This window comes from Phocoena phocoena, chromosome 13, assembly GCF_963924675.1.
Source record: "Phocoena phocoena chromosome 13, mPhoPho1.1, whole genome shotgun sequence".
Taxonomy (NCBI): domain Eukaryota; kingdom Metazoa; phylum Chordata; class Mammalia; order Artiodactyla; family Phocoenidae; genus Phocoena; species Phocoena phocoena.
In genome coordinates this window covers 45,782,686-45,795,890 of record NC_089231.1, presented here as the reverse complement: position 1 = coordinate 45,795,890, position 13,205 = coordinate 45,782,686, and positions in this window count along the sequence as shown.

Sequence of the window (13,205 nt, the reverse complement as noted above, 5' to 3'; positions counted from 1 at the left end):
CACAGTGAACAGCACATGGAGCTAGGTACTTTTCCATGCATAATATCATGTAATCTTCACAATTCTTATCTTTTATTTTGACATCAAGACTAAGTGTGAATTTAGTCGTAGGATTATGTAAATAAGATAAAATTTATATCTGGAAACAATAGCAGAGATATTCTTTCTCAGCATTCTCATTTTACAGACATGGAAACAAAGGATGGAGAGTAGGGGGCATTGGAACATCACAGCATGTAACCATTTTCTGTAATAGAACATTATAAGTGCCCTAAAGTAAAAATTATTTATATTAATTATTGTATTAATTATGTATTGCAGTACAACAAGCTATTCAGAATTTAGCAGCTTATGACAGCACATGTGTATTAGTTCACAGATTCTGTGGATGAGGAATCTGGGTACAGCTTGTACGGGTCCTAAGGTTCAGGGTCTCCTACAAGGATGCAGCCAAGATTTTGGCCTGCCACAGTCATTTCAAGGTTCAATTCAGATAGACCGATTTAGCTCCAAGCTCTCTCAGTGGCTGTTGATAGGACTCAGTGTCTCTCAGGCTGTTGGACTAAGCATGAATTTCTTGACGGCTATTGCTGGAAGCTGCTCTCACTTCCTTGCCATTGGGTTTCTCCATAGAACAGCTCAAAACACCACAGATGACTTTATCAGAACAGCAAGAGAGAGCTCTGACAAGACAGAAGTCACAGTCTTTTATAATCTGAAGTGGCATCACATCACTTTTGCAGAATTTTATTCATTGGAAGGAAGTCACTAGGTCCAATCCACACTCAAGGCGAAGTTACCCAAGGGTATAAACACCCTGGGGCAGGGACCATGGGGAGCTATTTTAAAGCTGTCCACCACAATTATGTACATATTTTAAATTTTTAGTTTATTTTTTCTAAGGAAAATACATTGTCAACTTATTCAAGCTTAAGCTCAAATTCTTGTCAGCCATTTAGACTTATTTCAATTATGCTCTATCAAATATTTTAATAGATAGATATAAAGCGTTTTTGTTTTTTGTCATTCTTTACTTGAAAAACACCAAAGCTAACCGAAAAAAAATAAAGCTTCTGCGTTACGATCAACTTCAAAAAATTGCAAAACCACCTGGAAAATATTTAGTTTATTCTAAATCAGATACAATGGAAACCATACCGTGCATTCTAAATTTGCTTGCATACATGTCTCAGAATACATAGCAGCTCTTTAGATTTATCGAGTGTTATTTAGGGAGTGAACAGGAAAATGTGTAAATACAGTTCTAGAGCAGGGTACACACATGAAGATTTAACTAAATTGAAGCAAATGAAAGGCAAATTCTATAATGATTGTTTCATTTACTAAAATTAGCATGAGTGAGGTTTAAAACATAACTTGAAATTTTTAGTAATTATTTGAAAGAAAGAAATGTTTGCTTCTCTTGGGACTTCCCTGGTGGTCCAGTGGTAAAGAATTCGCCTTCCAATGCAGGGGACGTGGGTTCGATCCCTGGTCGGGTAACTAAGATCCCACATGCCACAGGGCAACTAAGCCTGTGTGTCACAACTACTGAGCTTGTGGGCCGCAATGAGAGAGCCCGCATGCTGCAAACTACAGAGCCCACGCGCCCTGGAGCCCGCGCACCACAGCTAGAGAGAGAAAACCCGCACGCCACAACTAGAGAAAAGCCCACACTCTGCAACAAAAGATCCCGCATGCCGCATCTAAGACCCGATGCAGACAAAAAAAAAAAAAAGAGAGAGAGAAACGTTTGCTTCTCTTAATACCATTTAATTAATTCCATGAGATAAACTGACAATAGTATATTGCACAGATTGGAAATCTCTGGTTTCTCTAAGTATAGGTGATGGTTTTTGTAAAACAATTGACATGGTTGGCTGTCTTAGTAGCATTTTAAATGACATTTAATTTACTATGTTTTCTACCACTTTCATTTTATTTTTCAAAAATAAATTCTATGGTATTCTTTAATGACCACGTAGAAGATATTAGGATGCATAAAGCCTGATGGAAAGTTTTCAAAATTCAAATAATATGGAATATATTGTGTATACTTAATACTTTAAACATTTGAGTGGATTACACATGTATAAATCTCATATACTTTATAAAAAGCTGAATATTTTATATAAAGCGTGATTTTTTTTTTAACTTTCTCTTTATTGACCTCATTTTCACTGACATTCATTCTTGGATTTCAGGGAGGGGCCTCCTTTCTGAAAAGTAGTCCTACATTTTCACACATCCCAGTGAAAGAACAGCTCTTCAAAGGATGCAATTGCTGATGAAACTGTGGTGATTGGGAATGGAAAGATTATATGGAGGAAAACAAAAATGCCAAGGGTCTACATGTAAACTCATTAGCTAATAAGAACATTGACATAAATCTTCTAAAGATGTTGTCCTTTATTACATGAGTCGATTATATTTCATAGTACATTGAACAGATAAACGCTGGGAAAAATTGTCTGTATTTAAGCCTGTCTGTAATAAATAACAAGTAGGGTCTTTCTCTTGTTTATAAACCCTGGGCTTTTATTATGTTTTTGTTAAGGTAAATGCTAAAACATTTTATTCGTGCATGACACTATCCCTAGTTAGAACCTATTTCTAGCTCAATGCAAATTAAGCATTTTAAAAATGCTTACATGTATTTTTTAAGTGCATTTATAAAAAACTTAATTCAAATCAAAATATCTGATTACTGCTCAGAGGATTCTATATGAACAGTCAAATGGGCTTATTTGTATCAATATTAGTCTAATTTCACTAATTTACAAAGTAGTAGTATTTAAATCTTTGTTTTCTTCTTATATATATGTTGGTACTATGATCTATACCACCAGCCTGCCATACAAATACGGCGATGTATCTTTGATTTCTCCAATTAACTGCTGTTGTCACAACTTCTCCAAGTGATTAAAAAATCCTATACTTCCATCTTCAAGTCTCCTTCCTTATCCATTAACTTACTTCCTGTCATATATTGATACTAAATGTTTGTATGTGCAACCCCTACCCTGCCACAAATTATTATGTTGAAGCCCTAACACCTAATGTGACTGTATTTGGAGACAGGACTTTTATGGGGGTAATTAGGAGGTGTAAAAGAAGAAATTCTAGAGAGGTCACTGTTTTTCTCTGCCATGTGAGGACACAATGAGAAAGTGGCCATCTGCAAGCCAGGAAGAGAGCCCTCATAAGGGACAAAATTGGCTGCACCTTGATCTTGCTTTTAGCCTTTGGAACTGTGAGAAAATAAACTGTGAGTATGTGGTTGTTTAAGTCACTAAATATGGTATTTTGTTACGGCAGCCCAATCTGACAAGAGAGCCCCTATCATATCACTTAGCCTACAGGGGCATCCCCAACTTCCAACATGTGGAGCAAGAAGTAGACAGAAGGATCAATTTCTTTTGCCTTTCCTCTTTGCTGCAAATTCTTCAGTGTAAGACAGCTACTTGTCCACTGCTGTCATAATAAACTGTTGACAGTGTCCCAAAGGTCACAGTGATGGTGGTTCACACTTAAATCCCAAGGGATAGCTCTTGTATTTTGGAGTCACATATTCAGACATTTTTCTTAATCTTTATGATGTCCTGGGTATCAGAGACAGGAAGGATTATTGAGGAAGGAATTAACACTCTTCAAAGAACAATGTGGTCTTGGTAGCATTGTTCCCAGATCCTAGTCCAGATACTCTCCCTTCCCTTATACTTAGTTCTTCATTGTATTTTCTCTGTGACAGTCATGAAAAGAATATAAAGCTTGGCTTTTACTAAAAATGGAACTTGTAAGTGTTTGCATGACATAGATGACCTGTAACAAATGCTCAGATACTTTTTGAAATATATGATACATATGTGTATAAATATATATGCATGTATATATGTATATATAGGTATAGAAAGAGAGAGGGTTAGAATATATATAAATTTTTTGAAGAGCCACTTATCATAGAATGGCTGGATATTTGCGGAGGTAAGGAAAAATATCATGACAGTCATTTAAATGTATTCGCTTCATATGTAGACTATTACGGAAGAATTTTATGGGTGTAGGTCTACCAAATTACTTAGGGAATGCATTTCAGAGAATCATCAATGAAGAAGTGAAACTATCAGGGAGATGAAATGTACTAAAGCAAAGAGCACAATAATTATTTCTTGAATGAAGTTGAATTTGACTTATACTTTTCTGGGACTATCATATCACTACTAAGTTAGATAATATTTAATAGTGTGTTTGAAGAGCTAAGACTTAAATTTCAATTTTGGTCTCTCTGGCCTAGACTAAAACATAAATGTCAATCAGAAGATGAAGTGAGAAAATGATGTGGAAATACATATGTCAAATGATATCAGGGAGCCCAGAACTGCCACTGTGAGGAATTTGAATAAGCTGAGCCAGACATCTGAAGATTGAATGACCCTAGAAATCGTATCCGTATAAAAAGAAATCTTTCATTGAATTTGTATTTGATTTTAGAGGGTGAGTGAATTTTTACATAGACTATCTGCAAGGCAGCTCTGCTTGTGGACTTTGGAGTCTTACAGATCTTTATAAAGATCCAACTTCTACCATTTCTAATTGTGGAATTTACCATCTACTCACTAAAATTTATTTGTAACCCCAAAATGAACACTCACAAGTGATTTCCTGGTCATTCACAAACGGTGCAGAGCAGCAAAAAAATGAGGGTTGCCTGACACACATGTTCCCAGTTAAGGTCGAACGAGGTGATACTCTGCCTTCTGGTGTCAGCTCTCGAACTGCAAACAAGTGTCCTCTTTGTGGTAAATTTAGTTTTTCACATTTTGGTGTCTTTTGTGGGTGGTTTTGCTGTTTAATCTGGTTCTCAACTACAGTGTTGAAGTACTGTCTAGTGATCCTAAGTGCAAGAAAGCTGCCACGTGCCTTACAGAGAATATGCGTGTGATAGATAAGCTTCATTCAGGCTTGAGTTATAGTGGTATGTGTACATTCAGTGTTAAAAAACCAAGAGTAAAAAAGATACCTAAATAAGGTATCTTCAAGAAGAAACACACATAAAACATGGATCAGTTGATGAAATGTGACCAGAGGCTTGCAGAATTCCCCTGCGTTTTTCCTAGTAATAAGCGTTCAGTATTTGCTAATTCAGTGTTTGCGTTGACTTTACACAACATAACTACTGTGAATGAGAATCAACTGTATATACATAGAAAACAAAACTTGAGGCAGGCTTCTATTTTTGCTTTCACAAGAACAATGATATGTATGAGAACTAGATTTCAAATTCAATGATGCTGCTTATCAGATGTTTCATTTTCGGAAGTTATCTCTTTCAGCTGTATTTCCATTATATTTTAAGAGGGGCAAATAATATCTCTTAAGTTTTGGGGGATGTGCTCAAGGTACTAAAATATATATATATAAATCATTCTAGAACACCATATCTATGTCCTTTGGACCTTTGAGCAAGCAGAGAATCTTTATTCTTCAAAGATTGACCATGTGATGTTTCTATTGATTCTAAAGAATTCAAAACGAAATGGGAATACTTTCTAACTAAAAGACAAATAAAATTCAGTTTCCTCAAAAAGAGAAGGGAGGTACTAGTCCTGTGCAACCAACATAAGCCTAAGAACAAGAAATTTCAAAGAAACATAGACTCCCAGATGAATCTGATGCCCTTTTCCTTTCCTCTCTGGGATTGTGAAATCTAGCTCTTAGCTGATTAACTAAAATGAAAATATTTCCAAACTCCTTTTCCTTAAGTGAAAGAGAAGAAAAAATGGCTCAATTAAATCATAAAGGAAAACAAATAATAAGAATCTGACTTGTGTAAATCTGACAGGGGCAATTTACTCCCCTGTCATCTGGTTGGCTGTTGTAATCTTGCCAAGATTCTCTTTTTTTGCAGCTGCTGGGTCTGGTTTTCCTGTCATTCACAAATACAGTCGGATAACAGCTAGAGAATAGGCAGAGCTCTTGGCAACGAGATAATGTGCCTGAGAATGGTTCACAAAAGAATGGCTATAGTTCAGGAAACTTACAACTGTGGTAGTAAGAGAATACTGAATAGATATGTGTCACTTTATGGAGGTCTAATTGACAGGATATACTAACTACTTATCTGTGAGAGATGATGAAAATATAGGGTGAGTGAATTTGCTGACATGGAGACCTAGATGGGTGGTACCAATGGAAACAAGAAAAGAGCTATAGGAGGCCGATCAGAGTTAGGGAGAATAAACGTAAGTCGGGCTATATTTTATCTGCTTCCAGAAACTCCTTTTCTAGATCTTCAAATATTAAATTTGGTTTTATTAAATACTTATGACATCAGTGTATACTTGATATTATAAGTATCACAGTATTTGAGATTTGTGGCATCATAATTGTATAGATTATAAAATCGACAACTTTCCCAATTCTGAAATTGAATGTTTCAAAATATGATTTTATACAATGTTACTTAAGAAAGTTTTATAACCATTGAAATAATGAAAAGCTTTACTACAAGAAATCTAGACGTGTCCTTGGAAATGATCTAAGCAAGTACACTTGTTTTATAGCTGAGAAAACCAAGACACAAAGATTCAGGTGACATGCCCAAGACTGGACAGTTATTTGGTAGTAGAATCATATAATTTAAACTCTGATGAAAGATTTTAAGTTAAAGTAAACTTACTAATATGTTCTTAATGTGGATTTAAGAAGAAAGTAGGGGCTTATGATACATCAAGAACATGATGACCCAATTTTGTTCCTTTTTATGGCTGAGTAATATTCCATCGTATATATGTACCACATCTTCTTCATCCATTCCTCTGTTGATGGATATTTAGGTTGCTTCCATGTCCTGGCTATTGTAAATAGTGCTGTAATGAACATTGGGGTTCACGTGTCTTTTTGAATTATGGTTTTTCTCTGGGTATATGCCCAGTAGTGGGATTGTTGGGTCATATGGTAGTTCTATTTTTAGTTTTTTAAGGAACCTCCTACTGTTCTCCATAGTGGCTGTATCAATTTACATTCCCAACAACAGTGCAAGAGGGTTCCCTTTTCTCCACACCCTCTCCAGCATTTATTGTTTCTAGATTTTTTGATGATGGACATTCTGACTGGTGTGAGGTAATATTTCATTGTGGTTTTGATTTGCATTTCTCTAATGATTAGTGACATTGAGAATCTTTTCATGTGTTTGCTGGCCATCTGTTTGTCTTCTTTGGAGAAATGTCTATTTAGGTCTTAGGTCATTTGTAGAGATATGGATGGACCTAGAGACTGTCATACAGAGTGAAGTAAGTCAGAAAGAGAAAAACAAATATCGTATATTAATGTATATATGTAGAATCTAGAAAAATGGTATAGATGATCTTATCTGCAAAGCAGAAATAAAGACACAGATGTAGAGAACAAATGTATGGATAACAAGGGGGAAGGTGGGGTGGGATGTATTGGGAGATTTGAATTGACATATTTACACTATTGATAGTATGTTTAAAATAGATAACTAATGAGAACCTACTGTAAGCTCAGGGAACTCTACTCAATACTCTGTGGTGACCTAAATGGGAAGGAAATCCAAAAAAGAGGGGATATATGTATACATATAGCACTTTGCTGTACAGTAGAAACTAATACAACATTGTTAAACAACTATACTCCAATAAAAGTTAATAAAAAAATAAAAAATAAATTAATTTAAAAAAAGGAATGACCAGACATTTCCCATGGAGCATACTTTTTATATTCAACACGTTTGATAAAATATTTCCATTGCTTATACAGCTCTAAATGTAACTTTGCATGTTTGTTCGTATCATTGTTTGATATTATCAGATTCCAATGGGCCTAAAATTTGTCTCTTTAATTAATTTAGACAACACAGCACTGTTGCATGGTCTAAATTATAGAGGACTTGATGTTGACAATGATGGACATTACAGAAATAAGATGTAAGTTAGCTACACAATTTTAAAAAATTGTGGAACAAAATGTTCATTATAAACATTCTGTGTCATTTGATTGGACATTTGCTAAAGTGAGATGACTTTGCAACTGATCAGTGTGAAATAGATGATTCTTTTTCTCTTGTCAACGTGATGAATCTACTTCTACAGTACTCTTTTTTTTTTTCATGATAGACTGTTAATTCACATCCTGTAAATTTATGAAGACTATTCCACAGACAGTCATCTGGATTAACTTCTGTTAATTACCACTGAAATATTGGGCTTTCTGCATAAACTGTGAAATGATCCTTTAGAGAATAGGCTGAAAATGACTTTGAAGCCTCTGCTGTTGCTGAACCCTTTGGTTCTGTGGTGCAACATTTAGCCCCTCTGTAATTTAATTTCCTACTTTGAAATGTCACTCGCCAAATACCAGTTCGACTCCCCTTACTCTACATCCAAAAGTCCTATCATAAATGTCACATATGATAAAGAAATGGATTACGTGGATTTGCGAGTGGGAATTTCTCAGGAATGAATTCCCAGAGATACAATATTATTTTCACTCCATGAAAATGTTCACGTGGTTTGCACAATGATTCTATTTCCATAATGTGCACCTAAACCCATGGATTTCTGTATTATTTCAATGTGGTTACGTGTGATTCAGGTTAGCCTTCATGTAAGCTGAGAATCCTATATTTAACTCTAGTTCAGTTGAAATTTGGCATAAATCATATCCTATTTTTGACTACTGGCATAAATTACTGGAAAAATTATTGTTTCATTTTTCTATAAAAATTGATTGACTTTCTAAATCTTTCCAGTGCTCTTATTTCTTTCGGAAGTAAAGAACACTAAAGTAAGACCTATTCAGAGGTCAACTGCTATTCTTCAAAGAGTGACTTTAAGTTATTTAAACCTCCAAGGACTCTGAAATAGACTTTAGTATAAATATTTCAGTAGTGCAATTTTCTGTCAATAAAAGGATACACTCGTACTAAATCAAACCAAAAAAAAAAAAAAAGAAAAGTGGAAAGCTTAGCATTTTGCTGAGCTTGTAGGTATTTCAGTCATGTTGCTGAATACATGCAATTCCAAAAAAATATCCCTTGATCTAGTTTTCTACAATTTTCTATAGTTTGATTCTATCTTCTCTTTTAGCGATGAGGTAGCAGTATAAAGAATGATTTTATGTATGAAACGTTTTGTAAATCTCAAGAGTATACTTGAATTATGTTCTAATTTCAAGTAATTGCTTTTTAAGTGTATATATAGCTACATAAAAATATCTAAAAATTGGAACAATCTCCTTATTTTTTTCTTGATTAGCCCTTAAACTCTATATATTTGTAAGCTTTTTTTTGCTGTACACGGGCCTCTCACTGTTGTGGCCTCTCCCGCCATGGAGCACAGGCTCCGGACGCACAGCCTCAGCGGCCATGGCCCACGGGCCCAGCCGCTCCGCGGCACGTGGGATCCTCCCGGACCGGGGCACGAACCCGCGTCCCCTGCATCGGCAGGCGGACCCCCAACCACTGCGCCACCAGGGAAGCCCTACTTGTAAGCTTTTATGTCTACAGTATCTTACATTGCTCTTTTGGTGATGGTATAGGTAAAGCTAGAAACACTTTATCATGTCTTCTGACTTCAAAATGTTGACCTCTTAGTGTAGCACTCGTTATTGGTTTGGTTCTACATTTCCAATAATCATCAAGTACAATGCATTATGTAAGGATAAAAATCTATTCAGCAGATTTTCTGTTTCAAAGAGACCTAGAAGGTAAAGATATATATCTCACCCACTGATTCTCATCTTGGACTGCAGGACTAGCATACCCTGGAAAAAAGTTGTTGCAACTGCTTTTCAAGGTCAGTGAACAATTAATCCAGTTGATACAACATGACATCAGAAGAGTAAGTAAAATGCATTTGCCAAAATCTCATAACACTCAGCTATGGTTATCTTGACTACCACCTTTATTTTTGTCCTAAAAGTCCCCACTTAAAATATAAATTCCAATGAAATCTTCTGGATTTGGAATCTGATTTTGAATAAGGAATAATTACTCCAAATACCTGTGTGAACTAAGAGAAATATCCTATTCATTTTCCTTACTTGAGAAATGGTGATAATGCAGTCCCTCACTTGATTCTATTTTTAGATCAAATAAACAAATAATTTGAAAGCATTTTCAAAACTGTCAAATACTACCTAAATATTCAATACAAGTGTTGTTATTATCATTAAAAAACTTTCCCCACCAAATAAATCATGAAAAAACACTATGGCATTTGCTTTTTTATAGGATATTAATGAGGCTGCACTGAATGTTGATTTATTTGGCTTACAATGAATAGTTTGTGTTTCTTCCCTAATTTTTCCCAATAGATAATCTGTGGTTTAGTATCTCTTGTGTTTGCATCAAAGGTTTTAAATCGGGATGCAAAACTTATGGTTGAACTTGAGTAATAGGACTCAAGGAAATTGAGAGGTACACTGCAATGGAAGGAATTATGATGGTGTGAGGATGGCCACCAACTGCAATAAGAGTGAAAGAAGAGGCCTGACATTATCTTGGTGAGGCCTCAGCGGACCTAAATATAATGGGCTTCCCAGAGTTTTTAGGTATTTGGTGCAATTTGGCAATTTTGGTTCTGGCCAGTGCTAGCTTTCAGCGAGGAGATGTGGTGAGTCCCATGTAAGTTCTGGCATTACTTTTGCTGCATTGCACAGCATGTGGGATCTTAGTTCCCCAACCAGGGGTCCCCGCTGCACTGGAAGCGCAGAGTCTTAACCACTGGACACCGCCAAGGAAGTCCTGGCGTTTACTTTTAAAGATGAGGATGGAGTAGGCGTGAATATTGGGGCTTGGGTTTTAATACTAGTCAGTGTTATTGCTTTGATTCTACAGTGGGGATGAGAAAGCTGAATTCAGAAAGAAACATTTGGCTTTATTACCATATATATCAAGGAGTATATGTGAATATGTCTTATCCTTTTCCAGGCTAGTAGTCTCAAAAAAGTGTATGCTACATTTTCTGTATTTTTGTGATTTTTTTATCACTTCAGAATTTACTATTGCAATTCAAACATTTTAAATTTTAAACATATATATACACTCACACACATATATATGAACACATATTTTTCCTCCCTTTCCCCATATGCCATCTCCTTCTCTTTACTCCTTTCCCTTTCTCTACACTATTTTTGTGATTTGAATGTCCTGATACTGCCTGGAGAGGAAGAACTAAGCCAAGGCAGTGCATCCTGAAAAGTAATGGTGGTTATCCATTCCTGCCTCTTTAAGCATCCGGTTTCAACCACTAGGATTTCGTTCAACCTTCTGAGACTAAACTATTAATAAAGATAATGTTATTTTTATGTTTTCTGGGCCATACACAGTCTCTATTCCAGGGGCTCTTAAATCTTTAGATGTGCAAAATTCACCTGTGATGTTTAAAATTGACACCTGCCCAGACTCAACCGCTTTTGATTCTTATTCAGCAGATCTGGGATGGAACCTAAAAAGTTGCATTTCTAACAAACACCCAAAATGACGGGATGCAAGAATCCTGTGGGTTACATTTTTGTAACAATGTAAACTCTGAAAACGTTTACAATTTTTATTTCATACAGTAAAAAACAAAAAACAGATGAGAAGCAGGGAAATAGCTCTTCAAGACAGTTTACCAACGTGCACAGAACTGCTATGACTCGTTCTAATTATATGTGTTCTCCTTTAATTTGCCCATACATTCCTTTTAATTATAAAAAAAACTTTTTCCAAACATTTTCCCACATCAGATGTTATTAGCTTTTTCCCTAAGGTCTAAGAGTACTAAGATTTGCTTGCAATGTCCCTTTGCATCTCTAGCAGTTTGACACAACTACTGATGCTGCGAGATCTTTACCTGGAATTTCCCACCCCAGATTCCTAGGCCTCCTACATAGAACAGAATCACTGCCTGACATTTGAGTAACTTTTTTTTTTTTTTCTTTTTTGCGGCACGTGGGCCTCTCACCACTGCGGCCTCTCCCGTTGCGGAGCACAGGCTCCGGACGCGCAGGCTCAGCGGCCATGGCTCACGGGCCCAGCCGCTCCGCGGCATGTGGGATCTTCCCGGACCGGGGCACGAACCTGTGTCCCCTGCAATCGGCAGGCGGACTCTCAACCACTGCGCCACCAGGGAAGCCCTTGAGTAACTTTTTAAACATCTAAATAAACTTGTTTTTATTGCTGTTGTAATTCTATCTGTGTCACTCTGGTAAGATTTTATGGTATCATGCAATTCTAAAATATCAAATTTTGTTAAGTTCAAAAGTCTTTAAAGGATTGCCACTTCTATTTCACTAAAGTGCAAGTAGCCTGTACAAGAGTAGACATTAGATCCAGGGGCGAGAATCACCTGATTAAGAGCATTCAGAAATCAAAGGTGGGGGTGATTTTTGAAAGAACTTACAAATTAAAAAAACAAATGCCATCTGCTCTACTATACATATACCAGATAAGGAATGTTATTTTAAATTTTATACTTGTAGCATTTTGATCTCTAAAGTGTGAGTTTTATTAATCAAATACTGCAAGCTAAAATATAAAATTTGAAAATGTTCACCAGTGAATTGTTAATTTGTTGTTTCACATTTTTTGTTAGGGATTTTTTTTTTTTTTTTTTTTTTTTTTTTTTTTTTTTTGCGGTACGCGGGCTTCTCACTGTTGTGGCCTCTCCCATTGCGGAGCACAGGCTCCAGACGGGCAGGCTCAGCGGCCATGTCCCACAGGCCCAGCCGCTCCGCGGCATGCGGGATCCTCCCAGACCGGGGCACGAACCCATGTCCCCTGCATCGGCAGGCGGACTCCCAATCACTGCGCCACCAGGGAAGCCCTTTGTTAGGGATTTTTAATAGCCTCTTAACATATTGAGTTTTCTGTGTATATGCCAGATGTGAATATTCCAAATTCCCAAATTATACATCATAGTTTTCAATGTTGCTGGTCAAAGGGCATGAACACTGAAACCAAATGTGTCTCAGTCATTCTCTGCTATAAATGCATGTTCTGTTAAAACGGTGACTTTTTCGTTCACTCACTAGTTGGATAACCTCAAGTAAGCTACTTAAACTCTTTGCCTCAGTTTCCTCATCTTTAAAAGTGGTATGATATTAGAACCTAATTCATAGGGCATTGTATGGATGATAACATGTTTGTTTATTTAAAGCAGTTAGGACAGAGCTTGGCATGTGGTAAACCCATA